Source organism: Danio aesculapii, chromosome 4 (genome assembly GCF_903798145.1).
Source record: "Danio aesculapii chromosome 4, fDanAes4.1, whole genome shotgun sequence".
NCBI lineage: Eukaryota > Metazoa > Chordata > Actinopteri > Cypriniformes > Danionidae > Danio > Danio aesculapii.
In genome coordinates, this window is record NC_079438.1 from 15,009,614 (window position 1) to 15,035,711 (window position 26,098).

At 33.1% G+C, this 26,098-nt stretch overlaps 1 protein-coding gene and 9 non-coding genes across 10 annotated transcripts in view; 2 read left to right on the forward strand and 8 right to left on the reverse strand.

Moving 5' to 3' along the window:
• The window catches only part of LOC130222028 (NLR family CARD domain-containing protein 3-like), a 503,712-nt gene that overhangs the window by 379,928 nt on the left and 97,686 nt on the right, over nucleotides 1–26,098 (forward strand).
• On the reverse strand, nucleotides 21,690–21,762 carry trnaf-gaa (transfer RNA phenylalanine (anticodon GAA)). The gene has a single exon. It is a non-coding gene; the product is annotated as a tRNA-Phe (tRNA).
• trnai-aau (transfer RNA isoleucine (anticodon AAU)) lies at nucleotides 21,851–21,924 on the reverse strand. The gene has a single exon. It is a non-coding gene; the product is annotated as a tRNA-Ile (tRNA).
• trnaq-cug (transfer RNA glutamine (anticodon CUG)) lies at nucleotides 22,033–22,104 on the reverse strand. Its single transcript has one exon. It is a non-coding gene; the product is annotated as a tRNA-Gln (tRNA).
• trnaf-gaa (transfer RNA phenylalanine (anticodon GAA)) lies at nucleotides 23,741–23,813 on the reverse strand. Its single transcript has one exon. It is a non-coding gene; the product is annotated as a tRNA-Phe (tRNA).
• trnai-aau (transfer RNA isoleucine (anticodon AAU)) lies at nucleotides 23,902–23,975 on the reverse strand. Its single transcript has one exon. It is a non-coding gene; the product is annotated as a tRNA-Ile (tRNA).
• Nucleotides 24,555–24,627, reverse strand: trnaf-gaa (transfer RNA phenylalanine (anticodon GAA)). The gene has a single exon. It is a non-coding gene; the product is annotated as a tRNA-Phe (tRNA).
• On the reverse strand, nucleotides 24,716–24,789 carry trnai-aau (transfer RNA isoleucine (anticodon AAU)). Its single transcript has one exon. It is a non-coding gene; the product is annotated as a tRNA-Ile (tRNA).
• trnaq-cug (transfer RNA glutamine (anticodon CUG)) lies at nucleotides 24,899–24,970 on the reverse strand. Its single transcript has one exon. It is a non-coding gene; the product is annotated as a tRNA-Gln (tRNA).
• Nucleotides 25,283–25,355, forward strand: trnaa-agc (transfer RNA alanine (anticodon AGC)). Its single transcript has one exon. It is a non-coding gene; the product is annotated as a tRNA-Ala (tRNA).

Below are 26,098 nucleotides of genomic sequence, written 5' to 3' on the forward strand. Positions count from 1 at the left end.
CCCGGCTTGGACTCCCGGTATAGGGAGGCTTGAGCATTTTTGCTTCTGCCCTTTTTGGCCAGCAGTCGGACTGCAGCAACCTTAAGGGGGTGGGCTTGTGGAAAACTCTCGTAAGCCTTTGATAGCTCAGTTGGTAGAGCGGAGGACTGTAGGTGGGATGTTGGCAATCCTTAGGTCGCTGGTTGGTAACAAAGATGTCTTTCCCTCTAATTATCACTTGTGTTTGTGCATACAAATATGCATAAACATTCACAAAAGCATGTATAAGATACCCTGTGACAAAACCATTTCCTTTTAACACAGTAAAGCGATCACATCCTGGCCATTTTTTGCTACTTTTGGCCTTTGTAGATAATTGTTTGTACATTAATCACAAATGGATGAGAAACACTGTACCATCAAACTCATTTGTGTTTAGTCCAGGTGCTGTGAAATATTTTGTATAATCTGCAGAGGTAATCAGGTGTAAAGTGCCATATATCTGATCCAGTCCTCCAGCATATTTTTTTGCTTCAAATTAAAGACTTTTACACTAAAAGCATTATGAAATTGGTCCTTTGTTGCTAATAATTGATTTATATTATCTGAAATATAACTAATTCTATTATATTTGAAAGTTATACATTCAATTACTTTGATTTGTCAATTAATATGAAAATTAACATTTAAATATGCATCTAAATTTCCTTCAATATATAAAGCTTTTACTGTGTATTGACCTGTTTGTGAAGCTAAATCTTTAACTTAAGTTGATTGATTTGCACTGATATTATGTTTTAAATTGCCGTCTTAAACATTTGCTGCATCAGCAGTGTTTATTTCAGGATTGTAAATGTTTTTAGATTCATTATATTTTTATATCGATATATTTATAATCTACAACAAAGAACTGAATTGCACTGACTCTGGAGAAATGAGTCAAACTAACTCTCATGTGTCTTGTGATTGGCTGTTTACTGCACTTGTGTGTCGTGAGATTGGCTGTTTGCTGCATGTCACACTTTCAGCTGCGTGTGCTCCAGAGTTGATCACAAACTAAAATCAAGTCAACAGAAAAAGTTTATATCAAGCATTGTCAAATCAATTAACATCGTCGTGACCAGGTTGGGTTTATTTGATTTTGTCAACTTCCAGAGCCTCCTGTCTTAACCAGGAGAAGGGGGAGAATGCACTCACTCTACATAGTGACATTCTGAACTCAAATTCAGCCTAATAGACAAAGGATTCAATGCGCAAAAAATCACAACACATTAACGGTTACCAAGACAGATCTCACCACAAGACAGTATTTTTTTTCTAAGAGGGGACAAATCAAGCATCATGTAACACAAACAAATCAAGAAAGCAACTTCTAGTCAGAAACTTCCACAGCACAGCAGCTTCTAAATGCACCCACTCTGTCTCAGGCAGGCTAATATCTAGTAGCAGCTGGGCAGAGTTAATCTGAAAGCAAGTTAGGCTAGAGTTTGAGTTTGTATATTTCTGTTGTACGGTGCTGTGAAATGTAGCGGGATAAAACAATAAGATTAGGAGTTGGTAAAAGCAAGCGATCGCTCTATATTAAATTTTTCTGTACAGAGAGGTCATGTTTGATCTTCTATTGGTTTCATGCTCTCACATGATGCGATTTCAAGCTTATCTACCATGAAATCTGTCATGAATCTATAAATTTATAATTAGAAAATAATTAGATCACAGGTAAAATTATTGTATAGGCAGTTTATACAGGGTAATTAAATGACAAGAGTTCACTTTCATATCTACACAATGCATAACTTTTAATGTGATTAACCTGCTCCACCTACACCAACTACAGCATTTCTCAGACTTCTTTTTCACTATGGTGTAATAACAGAGGTGGACATCACTTAAAACAACAACTGCACTTACTCCTGTAACTTGACAAAACAAAACGAGACAAAAGTAGACAAAGTCAGACAAAACGCATCTAGACAAAAGTAGACAAAACAAAAGTTGACAAAACCTGACAAAACAAAACTAGACAAAAGTAGACAAAAACAGACAAAATAAAACTAAACAAAACTAGACAAAAGTAGACAAAATCGGACAAAATAGACAAAATCAGACAAAACTAAACAAAACTAGACAAAACAAAACTAGACAAAAATAGACAAAATCAGACAAAACAAAACTAAACAAAAGTAGACAAAATCAGACAAAACGTATCTAGACAAAATCTGACAAAACAAAACTAGACAAAAGTAGACGAAATCAGACAAACAAAACTAGAGAAAACAAAACTAGACAAAAGTAGACCAAATCAGACAAAACAAGACAAAAGTAGACAAAATCTGACAAAACGAAATTAGACAAAACTAAACAAAACTAGACAAAATCGGACAAAACTAAACAAACCTAGACAAAACAAAACTAAACAAAAATAGAAAAAAATTGGACAAAACTAAACAAAACGAGACAAAACTACACAAAAGTAGATAAAATCAGACAAAACAAAACGAGACAAAAGCAGACAAAATCAGACAAAACAAAACTAGACAAAATCAGACAAAACGAAATTAAACAAAACTAGACAAAAGTAGACAAAATCGGACAAAAATAGACAAAATCAGACAAAACTAAACAAAACGAGACAAAACTAGACAAAATCAGAAAAAACAAAAGTAGATAAAATTAAACAAAACAAAACTAGACAAAAGTAGACAAAATCAAACAAAACGCATCTAGACAAAATCTGACAAAACAAAAGTAGACAAAATCAGACAAAACAAAAGTAGACAAATTCAGACAAACAAAACTAGACAAAACAAAAGTAGACAAAATCAGACAAAACTAGACAAAAGTAGACAAAATCAGACAAACGAATTTAGACAAAACTAAACAAAACTAGACAAATCTAGACAAAACTAAACAAGCCTAGACAAAATAAAACTAAACAAAACGAGACAAAACTAGACAAAATCAGACAAAACAAAACTAGACAAAAAGTAGACAAAATCAGACAAAACAAAAGTAGACAAAATCTTACAAAACAAAACTACAAAAATAGACAAAATCTGACAAAACAAAATTAGACAAAACTAAACAAAACTAGACAAAAATCGGACAAAACTAAACAAATCTAGACAAAACTAAACAAACCTAGACAAAACAAAACTAGACAAAAATAAACAAAACTAGACAAAAATCGGACAAAACTAAACAAATCTAGACAAAACTAAACAAACAGACAAAACAAAACTAGACAAAAGTGGACAAAATCAGACAAAACAAAACGACAAAAATAGACAAAATCTGACAAAACAAAAGTAGTCAAATTTAGACAAAACAAAACTAGACAAAAATCGGACAAAACTAAACAAATCTAGACAAAACTAAACAAACCTAGACAAAACAAAACTAGACAAAAATAAACAAAAATAGACAAAATCAGACAAAACGCATCTAGACAAAATCAGACAAAACAAAAGTAGACAAAATCTGACAAAACAAAACGACAAAAATAGACAAAATCTGACAAAACAAAAGTAGACAAAATCAGACAAAACTAGACAAAAGTAGACAAAATCAGACAAAACAAAATTAGACAAAACTAAACAAAACTAGACAAAAATCTGACAAAACTAAACAAATCTAGACAAAACTAAACAAACCTAGACAAAACAAAACTAGACAAAAATAAACAAAAATAGACAAAATCAGACAAAACAAAAACAAACCTAGACAAAACTAAACAAACCTAGACAAAACAAAACTAGACAAAAATAAACAAAAATAGGCAAAATCAAACAAAACAAAACTAAACAAAAATAGACAAAAACAGACAAAACTAAACAAAATGAGACAAAACTAAGCAAAAAATAGACAAAATCTGACAAAACAAAACTAGACAAAAGTAGGAGTATTGTCTATAGGATATTTTTAGACAAAAATCGGACAAAACTAAACAAATCTAGACAAAACTAAACAAACCTAGACAAAACAAAACTAGACAAAAATAAACAAAACTAGACAAAAATCGGACAAAACTAAACAAATCTAGACAAAACTAAACAAACCTAGACAAAACAAAACTAGACAAAAATAAACAAAACTAGACAAAAATCGGACAAAACTAAACAAATCTAGACAAAACTAAACAAACAGACAAAACAAAACTAGACAAAAGTAGACAAAATCAGACAAAACAAAACGACAAAAATAGACAAAATCTGACAAAACAAAAGTAGTCAAATTTAGACAAAACAAAACTAGACAAAAATCGGACAAAACTAAACAAATCTAGACAAAACTAAACAAACCTAGACAAAACAAAACTAGACAAAAATAAACAAAAATAGACAAAAGTAGACAAAATCAGACAAAACGCATCTAGACAAAATCAGACAAAACAAAAGTAGACAAAATCTGACAAAACAAAACGACAAAAATAGACAAAATCTGACAAAACAAAAGTAGACAAAATCAGACAAAACTAGACAAAAGTAGACAAAATCAGACAAAACAAAATTAGACAAAACTAAACAAAACTAGACAAAAATCGGACAAAACTAAACAAATCTAGACAAAACTAAACAAACCTAGACAAAACAAAACTAGACAAAAATAAACAAAAATAGACAAAATCAGACAAAACAAAACAAACCTAGACAAAACTAAACAAACCTAGACAAAACAAAACTAGACAAAAATAAACAAAAATAGGCAAAATCAAACAAAACAAAACTAAACAAAAATAGACAAAAACAGACAAAACTAAACAAAATGAGACAAAACTAAGCAAAAATAGACAAAATCTGACAAAACAAAACTAGACAAAAGTAGGAGTATTGTCTATAGGATATTTTTAGACAAAAATCGGACAAAACTAAACAAATCTAGACAAAACTAAACAAACACAGACAAAACAAAACTAGACAAAAATAAACAAAAATAGACAAAATCAGACAAAACAAACTAGACAAAAGTGGACAAAATCAGACAAAACGCATCTAGACAAAATCAGACAAAACAAAAGTAGACAAAATCTGACAAAACAAAACGACAAAAATAGACAAAATCTGACAAAACAAAAGTAGACAAAATCAGACAAAACTAGACAAAAGTAGACAAAATCAGACAAAACAAAATTAGACAAAACTAAACAAAACTAGACAAAAATCGGACAAAACTAAACAAATCTAGACAAAACTAAACAAACCTAGACAAAACAAAACTAGACAAAAATAAACAAAAATAGACAAAATCAGACAAAACAAAACAAACCTAGGACAAAAACTAAACAAACCTAGACAAAACAAAACTAGACAAAAAATAAACAAAAATAGGCAAAATCAAACAAAACAAAAACTAAACAAAAATAGACAAAAACAGACAAAAACTAAACAAATGTAGACAAAACTAGCAAAATAGGCACAAAATCTGACAAAACAAAACTAGACAAAGTTAGGAGTATTGTCTATAGGATATTTTTAGACAAACATCGGACAAAAATAAACAAATCTAGACAAAAACTAAACAAACACAGACAAAACAAAACTAGACAAAACTAAACAAAAATAGACAAAATCAGACAAACAAAACTAGACAAAGTGGACAAAATCAGACAAAACGCATCTAGACAAAATCACACAAAACAAAAATAGACAAAATCTGACAAAACAAAAGTAGACAAAATCAGACAAAAGTAGACAAAATCAGACAAAACAAAATTAGACAAAACTAAACAAAACTAGAAAAAAATCGGACAAAACTTAACAAATCTAGACAAAACTAAACAAACCTAGACAAAACAAAACTAGACAAAAATAAACAAAAATAGACAAAATCAGACAAAACAAAACAAACCTAGACAAAACTAAACAACCTAGACAAAACAAAACTAGACAAAAATAAACAAAAATAGACAAAATCAAACAAAACAAAACTAAACAAAAAAAAAAAAAAACAAAATCAGACAAAACAAAACTAGACAAAAGTAGACAAAATCAGACAAAACGCATCTTGACAAAATCAGACAAAACAAAAGTAGACAAAATCTGACAAAACAACACTAAAAAAATTGACAAAATCTGACAAAACAAAGTAGACAAAATCAGACAAAACTAGACAAAATCAGACAAAACAAAATTAGACAAAACTAAACAAAACTAGACAAAAATCGGACAAAACTAAACAAATCTAGACAAAACTAAAGAAACCTAGACAAACCAAAACTAGACAAAAATAAAAAAACTGGCAAAATCAGACAAAACAAAACTAGACAAAAGTAGACAAAATCAGACAAAACTAAATCAGACAAAACTAAACAAAACTAGACAAAATCAGACAAAACAAAACTAGACAAAAGTAGACAAAATCAGACAAAACGCATCTAGACAAAATCAGACAAAACAAAAGTAGAAAAAAATTGACAAAACAACAGTAGACAAAATCTGACAAAACAAAACTACAAAAATAGACAAAATCTGACAAAACAAAAGTAGACAAAATCAGACAAAAGTAGACAAAATCTGACAAAACAAAATTAGACAAAACTAAACAAAACTAGACAAAAATCGGACAAAACTAAACAAATCTAGACAAAACTAAACAAACCTAGACAAAACATAACTAGACAAAAATAAACAAAAATAGACAAAATCAGACAAAACAAAACAAACCTAGACAAAACTAAACAAACCTAGACAAAACAAAACTAGACAAAAATAAACAAAAATAGACAAAATCAAACAAAACAAAACTAAACAAACATAGACAAAATCAGACAAAACAAAACTAGACAAAAGTAGACAAAATCAGACAAAACGCATCTAGACAAAATCAGACAAAACAAAAGTAGACAAAATCTGAAAAAACAAAATGACAAAAATAGACAAAATCTGACAAAACAAACCTAGACAAAATCAGACAAAACTAGACAAAAGTAGACAAAATCAGACAAAACTAAATTAGACAAAATAAACAAAACTAGACAAAAATCGGACAAAACTAAACAAATCTAGACAAAACTAAACAAACCTAGACAAAACAAAACTAGACAAAATAAACAAAAATAGACAAAATCAGACAAAACAAAACAAACCTAGACGAAACTAAACAAACCTAGACAAAACAAAACTAGACAAAAATAAACAAAAATAGGCAAAATCAAACAAAACAAAACTAAACAAAAATAGACAAAAACAGACAAAACTAAACAAAATGAGACAAAACTAAGCAAAAATAGACAAAATCTGACAAAACAAAACTGGACAAAAGTAGAAGTATTGTCTATAGGATATTTTTAGACAAAAATCGGACAAAACTTATCAAATCTAGACAAAACTAAATAAACCTAGACAAAACAAATTAGACAAAAATAAACAAAACTAGACAAAAATCGGACAAAACTAAACAAATCTAGACACAACTAAACAAACCTAGACAAAACAAAACTAGACAAAAATAAACAAAAATAGACAAAATCAGACAAAACAAAACTAGACAAAAGTGGACAAAATCAGACAAAACTAAATCAGACAAAACTAAACAAAACTAGACAAAATCAGACAAAACAAAACTAGACAAAAGTAGACAAAATCAGACAAAACGCATCTAGACAAAAATAGACAAAATCAGACAAAACGCATCTAGACAAAATCAGACAAAACAAAAGTAGAAAAAATTTGACAAAACAAAAGTAGACAAAATCTGACAAAACAAAACGACAAAATTAGACAAAATCAGACAAAACGCATCTAGACAAAATCAGACAAAACAAAAGTAGAAAAAAATTGACAAAACAACAGCAGACAAAATCTGACAAAACAAAAGTAGACAAAATCTGACAAAACAAAGTAGACAAAATCAGACAAAAGTAGACAAAATCAGACAAAACAAAACTAGACAAAACTAAACAAAACTAGACAAAAATCGGACAAAACTAAACAAATCTAGACAAAACTAAACAAACCTAGACAAAACAAAAATAGACAAAAATAAACAAAAATAGACAAAATCAGACAAACAAAAAAAAACCTAGACAAAACTAAACAAACCTAGACAAAACAAAACTAGACAAAAATACACAAAAACAGACAAAATCGAACAAAACAAGACTAAACAAAAATAGACAAAATAAGACAAAACAAAACTAGACAAAAGTAGACAAAATCAGACAAAACGCATCTAGACAAAATCCGACAAAACAAAAGTAGACAAAATCTGACAAAACAAAACGACAAAAATAGACAAAATCTGACAAAACAAAAGTAGACAAAATCAGACAAAACTAGACAAAAGTAGACAAAATCAGACAAAACAAAATTAGACAAAACTAAACAAAACTAGACAAAAATCGGACAAAACTAAACAAATCTAGACAAAACTAAACAAACCTAGACAAAACAAAACTAGACAAAAATAAACAAAAATAGACAAAATCAGACAAAACAAAACAAACCTAGACAAAACTAAACAAACCTAGACAAAACAAAACTAGACAAAAATAAACAAAAATAGACAAAATCAGACAAAACAAAACAAACCTAGACAAAACTAAACAAACCTAGACAAAACAAAACTAGACAAAAATAAACAAAAATAGGCAAAATCAAAAAAAACAAAACTAAACAAAAATAGACAAAATCAGACAAAACTAAACTAGACAAAAGTAGGAGTATTGTCTATAGGGTATTTTAAGACAAAAATCGGACAAAACTAAACAAATCTAGACAAAACTAAACAAACCTAGACAAAACAAAACTAGACAAAAATAAACAAAACTAGACAAAAATCGGACAAAACTAAACAAATCTAGACAAAACTAAACAAACAGACAAAACAAAACTAGACAAAAGTGGACAAAATCAGACAAAACGCATCTAGACAAAATCAGACAAAACAAAAGTAGAAAAAATTTGACAAAACAAAAGTAGACAAAATCTGACAAAACAAAACGACAAAAATAGACAAAATCTGACAAAACAAAAGTAGTCAAATTTAGACAAAACAAAACTAGACAAAAATCGGACAAAACTAAACAAATCTAGACAAAACTAAACAAACCTAGACAAAACAAAACTAGACAAAAATAAACAAAAATAGACAAAATCAGACAAAACTAAATCAGACAAAACTAAACAAAACTAGACAAAAATAGACAAAATCGGACAAAAATAGACAAAATCAGACAAAACTAAACAAAACGAAACAAACTAGACAAAATCAGACAAAACAAAACTAGACAAAAGTAGACAAAATCAGACAAAACGCATCTAGACAAAATCAGACAAAACAAAAGTAGACAAAATCTGACAAAACAACACTACAAAAATAGACAAAATCTGACAAAACAAAAGTAGACAAAATCAGACAAAACTAGACAAAATCAGACAAAATAAAATTAGACAAAACTAAACAAAACTAGACAAAAATTGGACAAAACTAAACAAATCTAGACAAACTAAACAAACCTAGACAAACCAAAACTAGACAAAAATAAAAAAAACTGGCAAAATCAGACAAAACAAAACTAGACAAAAGTAGACAAAATCAGACAAAACTAAATCAGACAAAACTAAACAAAACTAGACAAAATCAGACAAAACAAAACTAGACAAAAGTAGACAAAATCAGACAAAACGCATCTAGACAAAATCAGACAAAACAAAAGTAGAAAAAAATTGACAAAACAACAGTAGACAAAATCTGACAAAACAAAACTACAAAAATAGACAAAATCTGACAAAACAAAAGTAGACAAAATCAGACAAAAGTAGACAAAATCTGACAAAACAAAATTAGACAAAACTAAACAAAACTAGACAAAACTAAACAAACCTAGACAAAACAAAACTAGACAAAAATAAACAAAAATAGACAAAATCAGACAAACAAAACAAACCTAGACAAAACTAAACAAACCTAGACAAAACAAAACTAGACAAAAAATAAACAAAAATAGACAAAATCAAACAAAACAAAACTAACAAACATAGACAAAATCAGACAAAACAAAACTAGACAAAAGTAGACAAAATCAGACAAAACGCATCTAGACAAAATCAGACAAAACAAAAGTAGACAAAATCTGAAAAAACAAAATGACAAAAATAGACAAAATCTGACAAAACAAAACTAGACAAAAACAGACAAAAGTAGACAAAATCAGACAAAACAAATTAGAACAAAACTAAACAAAACTAGACAAAAAATCGGGACAAAACTAACAAATCTAGACAAAACTAAACAAACCTAGACAAAACAAAACTAGACAAAAATAAACAAAAATAGACAAAATCAGACGAAACAAAACTAAACAAAACTAGACAAAAATAAACAAAAATAGACAAAATCAAACAAAACAAAACTAAACAAAAAATAGACAAAATCAGACAAACAAAACTAGACAAAAGTAGACAAAATCAGACAAAACGCATCTAGACAAAATCAGACAAAACAAAAGTAGACAAAATCTGAAAAAACAAAACGACAAAAATAGACAAAATCTGACAAAACAAAAGTAGACAAAATCAGACAAAAGCTAGACAAAAGTAGACAAATCAGACAAAACAACTAGACAAGAATAAACAAAACTAGACAAAAATCGGACAAAAACTAAACAAATCTAGACAAAACTAAACAAACCTAGACAAAACAAAACTAGACAAAAATAAACAAAAATAGACAAAATCAGACAAAACAAAACAAACCTAGACGAAACTAAACAAACCTAGACAAAACAAAACTAGACAAAAATAAACAAAAATAGGCAAAATCAAACAAAACAAAACTAAACAAAAATAGACAAAAACAGACAAAACTAAACAAAATGAGACAAAACTAAGCAAAAATAGACAAAATCTGACAAAACAAAACTGGACAAAAGTAGAAGTATTGTCTATAGGATATTTTTAGACAAAAATCGGACAAAACTTAACAAATCTAGACAAAACTAAACAAACCTAGACAAAACAAAACTAGACAAAAATAAACAAAACTAGACAAAAATCGGACAAAACTAAACAAATCTAGACAAAACTAAACAAACCTAGACAAAACAAAACTAGACAAAAATAAACAAAAATAGACAAAATCAGACAAAACAAAACTAGACAAAAGTGGACAAAATCAGACAAAACTAAATCAGACAAAACTAAACAAAACTAGACAAAATCAGACAAAACAAAACTAGACAAAAGTAGAAAAAATCAGACAAAACGCATCTAGACAAAATCAGACAAAACAAAAGTAGACAAAATCTGACAAAACAAAACAACAAAAATAGACAAAATCTGACAAAACAAAAGTAGACAAAATCAGACAAAACTAGATAAAAGTAGACAAAATCAGACAAAACTAAATTAGACAAAACTAGACAAAAATCGGACAAAACTAAACAAATCTAGACAAAACTAAACAAACCTAGACAAAACAAAACTAGACAAAAATAAACAAAAATAGACAAAATCAGACAAAACAAAACTAGACAAAAGTAGACAAAATCAGACAAAACTAAATCAGACAAAACTAAACAAAACTAGGCAAAAATAGACAAAATCGGACAAAAATAGACAAAATCAGACAAAATTAAACAAAACGAAACAAAACTAGACAAAATCAGACAAAACAAAACTAGACAAAAGTAGACAAAATCAGACAAAACGCATCTAGACAAAATCAGACAAAACAAAAGTAGACAAAATCTGACAAAACAACACTACAAAAATAGACAAAATCTGACAAAACAAAAGTAGACAAAATCAGACAAAACAGACAAAATCAGACAAAACAAAATTAGACAAAACTAAACAAAACTAGACAAAAATTGAACAAAATTAAACAAATCTAGAAAAAACTAAACAAACCTAGACAAAACAAAACTAGACAAAAATAAACAAAAATAGACAAAATCAGACAAAACAAAACTAGACAAAATCAGACAAAACTAAACAAAATCAGACAAAACAAAATTAGACAAAACTAAACAAAACTAGACAAAAATTGAACAAAATTAAACAAATCTAGACAAAACTAAACAAACCTAGACAAAACAAAACTAGACAAAAATAAACAAAAATAGACAAAATCAGACAAAACAAAACTAGACAAAATCAGACAAAACTAAATCAGACAAAACTAAACAAAACTAGACAAAATCAGACAAAACAAAACTAGACAAAAGTAGACAAAATCAGACAAAACGCATCTAGACAAAATCAGACAAAACAAAAGTAGAAAAAAATTGACAAAACAACAGTAGACAAAATCTGACAAAACAAAACTACAAAAATAGACAAAATCTGACAAAAGTAGACAAAATCAGACAAAACAAAATTAGACAAAACTAAACAAAACTAGACAAAAATCTGACAAAACTAAACAAATCTAGACTAAACTAAACAAACCTAGACAAAACAAAACTAGACAAAAATAAACAAAAATAGACAAAATCAGACAAAACAAAACAAACCTAGACAAAACTAAACAAACCTAGACAAAACAAAACTAGACAAAATAAACAAAAATAGACAAAATCAAACAAAACAAAACTAAACAAAATAGACAAAATCAGACAAAACAAAACTAGACAAAAGTAGACAAAATCAGACAAAACGCATCTAGACAAAATCAGACAAAACAAAAGTAGACAAAATCTGAAAAAACAAAACGACAAAAATAGACAAAATCTGACAAAACAAAAGTAGACAAAATCAGACAAAACTAGACAAAAGTAGACAAAATCAGACAAAACAAAATTAGACAAAACTAAACAAAACTAGACAAAAAATCGGACAAAACTAAACAAATCTAGACAAAACTAAACAACCTAGACAAAACAAACTAGACAAAAATAGACAAAATCAGACAAAACAAAACAAACCTAGACAAAACTAAACAAACCTAGACAAAAGAAAACTAGACAAAACTAAACAAAAATACGCAAAATCAAACAAAACAAAACTAAACAAAAATAGACAAAAACAGACAAAACTAAACAAAATGAGACAAAACTAAGCAAAAATAGACAAAATCTGACAAAACAAAACTGGACAAAAGTAGGAGTATTGTCTATAGGATATTTTTAGACAAAAATCGGACAAAACTAAACAAATCTAGACAAAACTAAACAAACCTAGACAAAACAAAACTAGACAAAAATAAACAAAACTAGACAAAAATTCGACCAAAACTAAACAAATCTAGACAAAACTAAAACAACCATCGACAAAACAAAACTAGACAAAAATAAACAAAAATAGACAAAATCAGACAAAACAAAACTAGACAAAAGTGGACAAATCAGACAAAAACTAAATCAACAAACTAGACAAAATCAGACAAAAACAAAAACTAGACAAAAGTAGACAAAATCAGACAAAACGGCATCGAGACAAAAATCAGACAAAAAAACAGTAGACAAATCTGACAAAACAAAACGACAAAATAGACAAAATCTGACAAAACAAGTAGACAAAATCAACGAAACTATATAAAAGTAGACAAAATCAGGAACAAAACAAAATTAGACAAAACTAAACAAACTAGACAAAAATCGGACAAAATAAACAAATCTAGACAAAACTAAACAAAACCTAGACAAAACAAAACTAGACAAAAATAAACAAAAATAGACAAAATCAGACAAACAAAACTAGACAAAAGTAGACAAAATCAGACAAAACTAAATCAGACAAAACTAAACAAAACTAGGCAAAAATAGACAAAATCGGACAAAAATAGACAAAATCAGACAAAATTAAACAAAACGAAACAAAACTAGACAAAATCAGACAAAACAAAACTAGACAAAAGTAGACAAAATCAGACAAAACGCATCTAGACAAAATCAGACAAAACAAAAGTAGACAAAATCTGACAAAACAAACACTACAAAAATAGACAAAATCTGACAAAACAAAAGTAGACAAAATCAGACAAAACTAGACAAAATCAGACAAAACAAAATTAGACAAAACTAAACAAAACTAGACAAAAATTGAACAAAATTAAACAAATCTAGAAAAAACTAAACAAACCTAGACAAAACAAAACTAGACAAAAATAAACAAAAATAGACAAAATCAGACAAAACAAAACTAGACAAAATCAGACAAAACTAAATCAGACAAAACTAAACAAAACTAGACAAAATCAGACAAAACAAAACTAGACAAAAGTAGACAAAATCAGACAAAACGCATCTAGACAAAATCAGACAAAACAAAAGTAGACAAAATCTGACAAAACAAAACTAGACAAAAATAGACAAAATCTGACAAAACAAAAGTAGACAAAATCAGACAAAACTAGACAAAAGTAGACAAAATCAGACAAAACAAATTAGACAAAACTAAACAAAACTAGACAAAAATCGGACAAAACTAAACAAATCTAGACAAAACTAAACAAACCTAGACAAAACAAAACTAGACAAAAATAAACAAAAATAGACAAAATCAGACAAAACAAAACAAACCTAGACAAAACTAAACAAACCTAGACAAAACAAAACTAGACAAAAATAAACAAAAATAGGCAAAATCAAACAAAACAAAACTAAACAAAAATAGACAAAAACAGACAAAACTAAACAAAATGAGACAAAACTAAGCAAAAATAGACAAAATCTGACAAAACAAAACTGGACAAAAGTAGGAGTATTGTCTATAGGATATTTTTAGACAAAAATCGGACAAAACTTAACAAATCTAGACAAAACTAAACAAACCTAGACAAAACAAAATAGACAAAAATAAACAAAAATAGACAAAATCAGACAAAACAAAACAAACCTAGACAAAACTAAACAAACCTAGACAAAACAAAACTAGACAAAAATACACAAAAACAGACAAAATCGAACAAAACAAGACTAAACAAAAATAGACAAAATCAGACAAAACAAAACTAGACAAAAGTAGAAAAAATCAGACAAAACGCATCTAGACAAAATCAGACAAAACAAAAGTAGAAAAAATTTGACAAAACAAAAGTAGACAAAATCTGACAAAACAAAACAACAAAAATAGACAAAATCTGACAAAACAAAAGTAGACAAAATCAGACAAAACTAGATAAAAGTAGACAAAATCAGACAAAACTAAATTAGACAAAACTAAACAAAACTAGACAAAAATCGGACAAAACTAAACAAATCTAGACAAAACTAAACAAACCTAGACAAAACAAAACTAGACAAAAATAAACAAAAATAGACAAATCAGACAAACAAAACTAGACAAAAGTAGACAAAATCAGACAAAACTAAATCAGACAAAACTAACAAAAACTAGACAAAATAGACAAATCGGACAAAAATAGACAAAATCAGACAAAACTAAACAAAACGAAACAAAACTAGACAAAATCAGACAAAACAAAACTAGACAAAAGTAGACAAAATCAGACAAAACGCATCTAGACAAATCAGACAAAACAAAAGTAGACAAAATCTGACAAAACAACACTACAAAAATAGACAAAATCTGACAAAACAAAAGTAGACAAAATCAGACAAAACTAGACAAAATCAGACAAAATAAAATTAGACAAAACTAAACAAAACTAGACAAAAATTGGACAAAACTAAACAAATCTAGACAAAACTAAACAAACCTAGACAAACCAAAACTAGACAAAAATAAAAAAAACTGGCAAAATCAGACAAAACAAAACTAGACAAAATCAGACAAAACTAGACAAAATCAGACAAAACAAAATTAGACAAAACTAAACAAAACTAGACAAAAATTGGACAAAACTAAACAAATCTAGACAAAACTAAACAAACCTAGACAAAACAAAACTAGACAAAAATAAACAAAAATAGACAAAATCAGACAAAACAAAACTAGACAAAATCAGACAAAACTAAATCAGACAAAACTAAACAAAACTAGACAAAATCAGACAAAACAAAACTAGACAAAAGTAGACAAAATCAGACAAAACGCATCTAGACAAATCAGACAAAACAAAAGTAGAAAAAAATTGACAAAACAACAGTAGACAAAATCTGACAAAACAAAACTACAAAAATAGACAAAATCTGACAAAAGTAGACAAAATCAGACAAAACAAAATTAGACAAAACTAAACAAAACTAGACAAAAATCTGACAAAACTAAACAAATCTAGACAAAACTAAACAAACCTAGACAAAACAAAACTAGACAAAAATAAACAAAAATAGACAAAATCAGACAAAACAAAACAAACCTAGACAAAACTAAACAAACCTAGACAAACAAAACTAGACAAAATAACAAAAATAGACAAAATCAAACAAAACAAAACTAAACAAAAATAGACAAAATCAGACAAAACAAAACTAGACAAAAGTAGACAAAATCAGACAAAACGCATCTAGACAAAATCAGACAAAACAAAAGTAGACAAAATCTGAAAAAACAAAACGACAAAAATAGACAAAATCTGACAAAACAAAAGTAGACAAAATCAGACAAAACTAGACAAAAGTAGACAAAATCAGACAAAACAAAATTAGACAAAACTAAACAAAACTAGACAAAAATCGGACAAAACTAAACAAATCTAGACAAAACTAAACAAACCTAGACAAAACAAAACTAGACAAAAATAAACAAAATAGACAAAATCAGACAAAACAAAACAAACCTAGACAAAACTAAACAAACCTAGACAAAACAAAACTAGACAAAAATAAACAAAAATAGGCAAAATCAAACAAAACAAAACTAAACAAAAATAGACAAAAACAGACAAAACTAAACAAAATGAGACAAAACTAAGCAAAAATAGACAAAATCTGACAAAACAAAACTGGACAAAAGTAGGAGTATTGTCTATAGGATATTTTTAGTCAAAAATCGGACAAAACTTCAATTCAATTCACCTTTATTTGTATAGCGCTTATACAATGTAGATTGTGTCAAAGCAGCTTCACATAAAAGGTCACAGTAAATAGGAACAGTGTAATTCAGTTTGTAGTGTTTAAGTTCAGTTCAGTTGAGCTCAGTTCAGTGTGGTTTAATAATCACTACTGAGAGTCCAAACACTGAAGAGCAAATCCAACGATGCGCACCTCTACAGATCCCGAACCATGCAAGCCAGTGGCGACAGCGGAGAGGGAAAAAAAACTTCACTAAAGGCGGAAGTGAAGAAAAAAAAAACCTTGAGAGAAACCAGGCTCAGTTGGGCACGACCATTTTAATTTCTCCGCTGGCCAAACGTCTTGTGCAGAGCTGCAGTCTCAGTGGCGGAGGCTGGAAGCTGGCCTCAGCAAAGACTCGTCTGTCTCTGGAGTGTCACAGGAATCAGTCTCATGTTCTCCACTCTTCCATGACCATCGCAGTAGCTGCTCAGGATTCGGCCAGGTCCAGGATATGGAAACCTTGGGATCATCTCGTCGTTGGTCTTGGATCGAATCAGTGACTCTGCATAGTCTGAGGGCCTCGGGAAGAGTATCCCCAGGTGGAAATGGAGAATAAAGAAAATAATTAGCGTAGCTGATGTTCACAGTGTATATCAGCAAGATGCATAACCTGTGTGGAAGCCCCCTAAGTGGTGCACTAAGTGTATGCTTTACTGAACAGATAGGTCTTTAATCTAGTTTTGAATTGGGAGAGTGTGTCTGAGCCTCGGACGTTATCAGGAAGGCTATTCCAGAGTTTAGGAGCTATAAATGAGAAGGCTCGACCTCCTTTACTCGACTTTGCTATTCTAGGTACTACCAGAAGCCCTGAGTTTTGAGACCTTAAAGAGCGAGTTGGATTGTAGCGAGACAGAAGATTGGTTAGATAAACAGGAGCTAGATTATTTAAAGCTTTATATGTAAGAAGCAATATTTTAAATTCAATACGAAACTTAACAGGCAGCCAGTGTAAGGAGGATAAAATTGGGGTGATGTGATCAAATTTTCTAGACCTGGTAAGAACTCTGGCAGCTGCATTTTGTACTAATTGAAGTTTGTTAATAGAGGATGCTGGGCAGCCAGCAAACAGTGCATTACAGTAGTCCAGCCTAGAAGTCATAAAAGCATGGACTAGCTTTTCTGCATCTGAGATGGATAGCATACTTCGTAACTTAGCGATATTTCGCAGATGAAAGAAAGCAGTTTTTGTGACATGGGATATATGATTTTTAAAAGTTAAATTGCTGTCTAATATGACACCCAGATCTTTTATAGTAGAACTAACGCTAACTTTGTATCCCTCTAATTGTAGGTCGAGTTGTGAGATCTGCTGTGTACAGGATTTAGGCCCAATAAGTAATAATTCTGTTTTGTCTGAGTTTAAGAGAAGATAATTGTTGGTCATCCAGTTTTTAACATCTTTAATACACTCAGTTAGCTTGGACAGATTAGACGTCTCGTCAGGTTTAGTTGAAATATATAATTGAGTATCATCTGCATAGCAGTGAAAGCTGATCCCATGTCTTCTAATAATGTCTCCCAGGGGTAGCATGTATATTGTAAACAGTAAAGGGCCTAAAACTGATCCTTGAGGCACCCCGTATTTTACTGGGCTGATTTGTGAAGGCTGTCCATTAATATTCACAAACTGGTAACGGTCAGATAAGTATGACTTAAACCATTGTAGGGCATGTCCCTGGACACCTGTAGACTTTAAGCGATTAATAAGGATACCATGGTCAATGGTGTCAAATGCCGCACTAAGATCGAGTAGAACTAATAGCGAGATGCACCCTTGGTCAGCAGCTAAGAGTAAATCGTTGGTTATTTTCACTAATGCAGTTTCTGTACTGTGATGAGCTCTGAAACCTGACTGAAACACTTCAAAAACATTGTTGGTCTGCAGAAAGGAGCATAATTGAGCAGAAACAACTTTTTCTAGTATTTTAGATATAAATGGAAGGTTTGAAATAGGCCTATAATTAGCTAAGTTGCTGGGTTCCAGTTGTGGTTTCTTAATAATAGGTTTAATAACAGCTAACTTGTAAGGATTTGGAACATGGCCTAAAGATAAAGAAGAGTTGATAATGTTAAGAAGAGGTTCTCCTATAACAGGTAGCAATTCTTTCAGTAACTTTGTTGGAATTGGGTCCAATATACACGTAGCTGATTTAGAGCTATTTATAATTTTGTCTAGCTCTTCCTGTTCTATGATTTTAAAGCACTGTAGGTTATTTAGATTCAGAGGCGTGTTTACTGGATCTGAAGTATAAGGCGGTGCAGAAAGTTTAATATCTCCTATTTTCTGTCTAAAGCCTTCTATTTTATCACTGAAAAAATTCATGAAGTCATCACTACTAATTTGCGGTGGAACGTTTTGTTCCAAAGATGACCGATTATTTGTTAATTTAGCAATGGTTAAATAAGAATCTAGGATTGTTATGATTATTTTCTATCAGTTTGCGGAGGTGCTCAGCCCTGGCAGATTTTAAAGCCCTCCTATAGCTGGACATACTGTCTTTGTATGCAATTCTAAAGACTTCTAAATTAAACAAATCTAGACAAAACTAAACAAACCTAGACAAAACAAAACTAGACAAAAATAAAATGTTTGTACTTCAGCTATTTAATATAACTATTCTGTTGTGTAATATATCTGAAAACACAAGTAATAAAATAAACAAAATACAATATATGCTTATAATATTTTTACAATAGATTTATGAAATTAAATACAATCTAATTACTAAATATATATCATATATTGTCATGAACAAGTGTTAAACTCAAATGTTTTTAAAGTTTGTGCAGTCGTTTTACTTAAAATAGAATTATTTTAAAAGTATAGAATTACTTGCTAAATTAAATGTTTAAGAAAAAACTCTGTATTTAATGCAATTACATTATAAGTAACTGTAACTGTACATTTAAATACAGTAATGTTAACTTTTTAGAGTGTACACCGCGATAAAAGGGCCCAATATGGGGGCATTATTATTCTAAACAAATATCAGAACATTTTGTTTAATCATTTGACCAAATGGTGATGATTCCACCTTTTCTGATCACTAGCGACATTTTGCTCTGTATTTATCATGGGAAACATTACCGTTTTACAAGTTATGTAGAAAACATCTGCTATAACGTTACCTTGCTGTCGATTGTAACTTATCATTTAACAGAAATACACACAGTATAATAAACTAATAATAAAGTAGTGTTACATCTGGCTTACCTGATTCAAAGATGAAGATTATAATAAAAGTGTCGTGTGCTTGGTCAAAAGTAAGCCATCGAGGAAAAATGCGATTGGTCAAAAATACGTCACAGCAAAAAGAAATGCGATTGGTCATAAGTAAGCCACTGAAGTGAAACGCGATTGGTCGAAATGACGTCAGCACAAAGACAAACGCGATTGCTCAAAAGTAAGCCACAGGGGTTAAACTCTATTGGTCAAAAGTAAGCCACCGAGGTGAGACGTGATTGGCTCATGTGGGCTTACTTTGGGCTTACTTTGGCTCTGTAGACGGGATGCTGCAGGCGCAAGCGAGAGGTAGCGGGATCGATGCCCGCATTCTCCACTTGTGTTTTCATGCCTTTCACACTGGCTTTTATTGCAAAGCTGGTTGCACCTGGAGGGTTTAGAGCGAATTTCCTTACGTCAGCTTTGCCGGTTCTGTGTAGTACTAATCATTGCAATCCTTCAGAAGCCCTATCAAGTCACAGTTTTCTTTTATTCGATGGCGCGTCCGCAGTGGGAAATCAAAGCACTAAATATATAGCAGAGTGCTGTCGATTAGCCCATAGGAATCATCACCAGAAGCGATGTGACCACCTGGGAGAAAGATAGCGTTTTGGTCAAATGGAAGCAGGTGGACTTGAGGGTGAAGCAGCTGGACTTGAGGGTCCTAGAAAACCCATAGTAACTGTTATTCTCTGGCCTTCAAGGGAATAGAATGCTATTTTAGCTTTTTTGTGCTGTGCTGGCAAAAAAAAAACAGGTCCCATCTAGATTTGAATTTAGATCGCTGGATGCAGAGTGCTATCCATTACATTATGGAACCTCAAGATGGTGTAGAGCTGCTGCCCGAGATGAAGATGATGAATTAAAAAACTGGCCTTGCAGGAAAGTAGCGGAAGGTCCATCCAAGGCAAGGCCAATGTGCATTGATTTCTGAGTAACTCGACATTCGGCATGCAGGGCTCCTCACACATTTACTGAAGCATTACTAGGTAGGGCCTTCAAAAGAAAAGCACGCCATTCTAGGCAATTTGACGACTAAATGGCAGGCAGGGCAAAGAAGCCACTACAGAACAGATGTGATATTATTTTTTCTTTTTCGACCACGACCAAATGTTCAATTTTGACTTTGAAAAGGGGAATTAGCTTAAATGGTAGAACGGTCGCTTAGCATGCATGAGAGAGGTAGCTGGATCGATGCCCGCATTATCCACTTCTGTTTTCATGCCTTTCACACTGGCTTTTATTGCAAAGCTGGTTGCACCTGGAGGGTTTAGAGCGAATTTCCTTATGTCAGCTTTGCCGGTTCTGTATAGTACTAATCATTGCAATCCTTCAGAAGCCCTATCAAGTAACAGTTTTCTTTTATTCGATGGCGCGTCCGCAGTGGGAAATCAAAGCACTAAATATATAGCAGAGTGCTGTCGATTAGGCCATAGGAATCATCACCAGAAGCGATGTGACCACCTGGGAGAAAGATAGCGTTTTGGTCAAATGGAAGCAGGTGGACTTAAGGGTGAAGCGGCTAGGCTTTTTGGGTGACTTTCATTCAACTGACCCTGTGCCCAAAACAGAACAACAACATTGCTTTGCCGAAACCCGGGATCGAACCAGGGACCTTTAGATCTTCAGTCTAACGCTCTCCCAACTGAGCTATTTCGGCTGCCATGACACAGCTTTCCTGCAGCAGGGATGTCTGTGAGACCAAGCTGAGCCCTTAAGTGCATCTGAGGCATAAGAGAGTAAAAATTTGGCCAGTACGGGTATCGAACCCGCGACCTTGGCGTTATTAGCACCACGCTCTAACCAACTGAGCTAACCGGCCGTTTTCTTACCAGTGTGCTGGAAAACCCAGAGTTAGTGTCATTCTTTGGCCTTCAAGGGAACAGGATGCTATTTTAACTTTTTTGTGCGGTGCTGGCAAAATAAAAACAGGTCCCACCGAGATTTGAACTCGGATCACTGGATTCAGAGTCCAGAGTGCTAACCATTACACCATGGAACCTTAAGATGATATAGAGCTGCTGCCCGACATGAAGATGATGAATTGAAAAAATGGCCTTGCAGGAAAGTAGCCGAAGGTCCATCCAAGGCAAGGCCAATGTGCATTGATTTCTGAGTAACTCGTCATTCGGCATGCAGGGCTCCTCACACATTTACTGGAGCAGGACTAGGTAGGGCCTTCAAAAGAAAAGCACGCTATTCTAGGCAATTTGACGACTAAATGGCAGGCAGGGCAAAGAAGCCACCACTGAACAGATGTGATCTTATTTTTTCTTTTTTGACCACGTCTAAAATGTTCAATTTGGCTTGTGAAAAGGGGAATTAGCTCAAATGGTAGAGCGCTCGCTTATCATGTGAGAGGTAGCGGGATCGATGCCCGCATTCTCCACTTGTGTTTTCATGCCTTTCACAGTGGCTTTTATTGCAAAGCTGGTTGCACCTGGAGGGTTTAGAGCGAATTTCCTTACGTCAGCTTTGCCGGTTCTGTGTAGTACTAATCATTGCAATCCTTCAGAAGCCCTATCAAGTCACAGTTTTCTTTTATTCAATGGCGCGTCCGCAGTGGGAAATCAAAGCACTAAATATATAGCAGAGTGCTGTCGATTAGCCCATAGGAATCATCACCAGAAGCGATGTGACCACCTGGGAGAAAGATAGCGTTTTGGTCAAATGGAAGCAGGTGGACTTGAGGGTGAAGCAGCTGGACTTGAGGGTCCTAGAAAACCCATAGTAACTGTTATTATCTGGCCTTCAAGGGAATAGAATGCTATTTTAGCTTTTTTGTGCGGTGCTGGCAAAAAAAACAGGTCCCATCTAGATTTGAATTTAGATCGCTGGATGCAGAGTGCTATCCATTACATTATGGAACCTCAAGATGGTGTAGAGCTGCTGCCCGAGATGAAGATGATGAATTAAAAAACTGGCCTTGCAGGAAAGTAGCGGAAGGTCCATCCAAGGCAAGGTCAATGTGCATTGATTTCTGAGTAACTCGTCATTCGGCATGCAGGGCTCCTCACACATTTACTGGAGCATTACTAGGTAGGGCCTTCAAAAGAAAAGGACGCCATTCTAGGCAATTTGACAACTAAATGGCAGGCAGGGCAAAGAAGCCACCACAGAACAGATGTGATATTATTTTTTCTTTTTCGACCACGTCTAAAATGTTCAATTTTGACTGTGAAAAGGGGAATTAGCTTAAATGGTAGAACGGTCGCTTAGCATGCATGAGAGAGGTAGCTGGATCGATGCCCGCATTATCCACTTCTGTTTTCATGCCTTTCACACTGGCTTTTATTGCAAAGCTGGTTGCACCTGGAGGGTTTAGAGCGAATTTCCTTACGTCAGCTTTGCCGGTTCTGTATAGTACTAATCATTGCAATCCTTCAGAAGCCCTATCAAGTCACAGTTTTCTTTTATTCGATGGCGCGTCCGCAGTGGGAAATCAAAGCACTAAATATATAGCAGAGTGCTGTCGATTAGGCCATAGGAATCATCACCAGAAGCGATGTGACCACCTGGGAGAAAGATAGCGTTTTGGTCAAATGGAAGCAGGTGGACTTAAGGGTGAAGCGGCTAGGCTTTTTGGGTGACTTTCATTCAACTGACCCTGTGCCCAAAACAGAACAACAACATTGCTTTGCCGAAACCCGGGATTGAACCAGGGACCTTTAGATCTTCAGTCTAACGCTCTCCCAACTGAGCTATTTCGGCTGCCATGACACAGCTTTCCTGCAGCAGGGATGTCTGTGAGACCAAGCTGAGCCCTTAAGTGCATCTGAGGCATAAGAGAGTAAAAATTTGGCCAGTACGGGTATCGAGCCCGTGACCTTGGCGTTATTAGCACCACCCTCTAACCAACTGAGCTAACCAGCCGTTTTCTTACCAGTGTGCTGGAAAACCCAGAGTTAGTGTCATTCTTTGGCCTTCAAGGGAACAGGATGTACTGGAGCAGGACTAGGTAGGGCCTTCAAAAGAAAAGCACGCTATTCTAGGCAATTTGACGACTAAATGGCAGGCAGGGCAAAGAAGCCACCACAGAACAGATGTGATCTTATTTTTTCTTTTTTACCACGTCTAAAATGTTTAATTTGGCTTGTGAAAAGGAGAATTAGCTCAAATGGTAGAACGGTCGCTTAGCATGCATGAGAGAGGTAGCTGGATCGATGCCCGCATTATCCACTTCTGTTTTCATGCCTTTCACACTGGCTTTTATTGCAAAGCTGGTTGCACCTGGAGGGTTTAGAGCGAATTTCCTTACGTCAGCTTTGCCGGTTCTGTATAGTACTAATCATTGCAATCCTTCAGAAGCCCTATCAAGTAACAGTTTTCTTTTATTCGATGGCGCGTTTTATTCGATCACCAGCAGGTGGACTTAAGGGTGAAGCGGCTAGGCTTTTTGGGTGACTTTCATTCAACTGACCCTGTGCCCAAAACAGAACAACAACATCGCTTTGCCGAAACCCGGGATCGAACCAGGGACCTTTAGATCTTCAGTCTAACTTTCTCCCAACTGAGCTATTTCGGCTGCCATGACACAGCTTTCCTGCAGCAGGGATGTCTGTGAGACCAAGCTGAGCCCTTAAGTGCATCTGAGGCATAAGAGAGTAAAAATTTGGCCAGTACGGGTATCGAACCCGCGACCTTGGCGTTATTAGCACCACGCTCTAACCAACTGAGCTAACCGGCCGTTTTCTTACCAGTGTGCTGGAAAACCCAGAGTTAGTGTCATTCTTTGGCCTTCAAGGGAACAGGATGCTATTTTAACTTTTTTTGTGCGGTGCTGGCAAAATAAAAACAGGTCCCACCGAGATTTGAACTCGGATCACTGGATTCAGAGTCCAGAGTGCTAACCATTACACCATGGAACCTTAAGATGATATAGAGCTGCTGCCCGACATGAAGATGATGAATTAAAAAATGGCCTTGCAGGAAAGTAGCAGAAGGTCCATCCAAGGCAAGGCCAATGTGCATTGATTTCTGAGTAACTCGTCATTCGGCATGCAGGGCTCCTCACACATTTACTGGAGCAGGACTAGGTAGGGCCTTCAAAAGAAAAGCACGCTATTCTAGGCAATTTGACGACTAAATGGCAGGCAGGGCAAAGAAGCCACCACAGAACAGATGTGATCTATTTTTTCTTTTTTGACCACGTCTAAAATGTTCAATTTGGCTTGTGAAAAGGGGAATTAGCTCAAATGGTAGAGCGCTCGCTTAGCATGCGAGAGGTAGCGGGATCGATGCCCGCATTCTCCACTTGTGTTTTCATGCCTTTCACAGTGGCTTTTATTGCAAAGCTGGTTGCACCTGGAGGGTTTAGAGCGAATTTCCTTACGTCAGCTTTGCCGGTTCTGTGTAGTACTAATCATTGCAATCCTTCAGAAGCCCTATCAAGTCACAGTTTTCTTTTATTCAATGGCGCGTCCGCAGTGGGAAATCAAAGCACTAAATATATAGCAGAGTGCTGTCGATTAGCCCATAGGAATCATCACCAGAAGCGATGTGACCACCTGGGAGAAAGATAGCGTTTTGGTCAAATGGAAGCAGGTGGACTTGAGGGTGAAGCAGCTGGACTTGAGGGTCCTAGAAAACCCATAGTAACTGTTATTCTCTGGCCTTCAAGGGAATAGAATGCTATTTTAGCTTTTTTGTGCTGTGCTGGCAAAAAAAAAACAGGTCCCATCTAGATTTGAATTTAGATCGCTGGATGCAGAGTGCTATCCATTACATTATGGAACCTCAAGATGGTGTAGAGCTGCTGCCCGAGATGAAGATGATGAATTAAAAAACTGGCCTTGCAGGAAAGTAGCGGAAGGTCCATCCAAGGCAAGGCCAATGTGCATTGATTTCTGAGTAACTCGTCATTCGGCATGCAGGGCTCCTCACACATTTACTGGAACATTACTAGGTAGGGCTTTCAAAAGAAAAGCACGCCATTCTAGGCAATTTGACGACTAAATGGCAGGCAGGCAAAGAAGCCACCACAGAACAGATGTGAT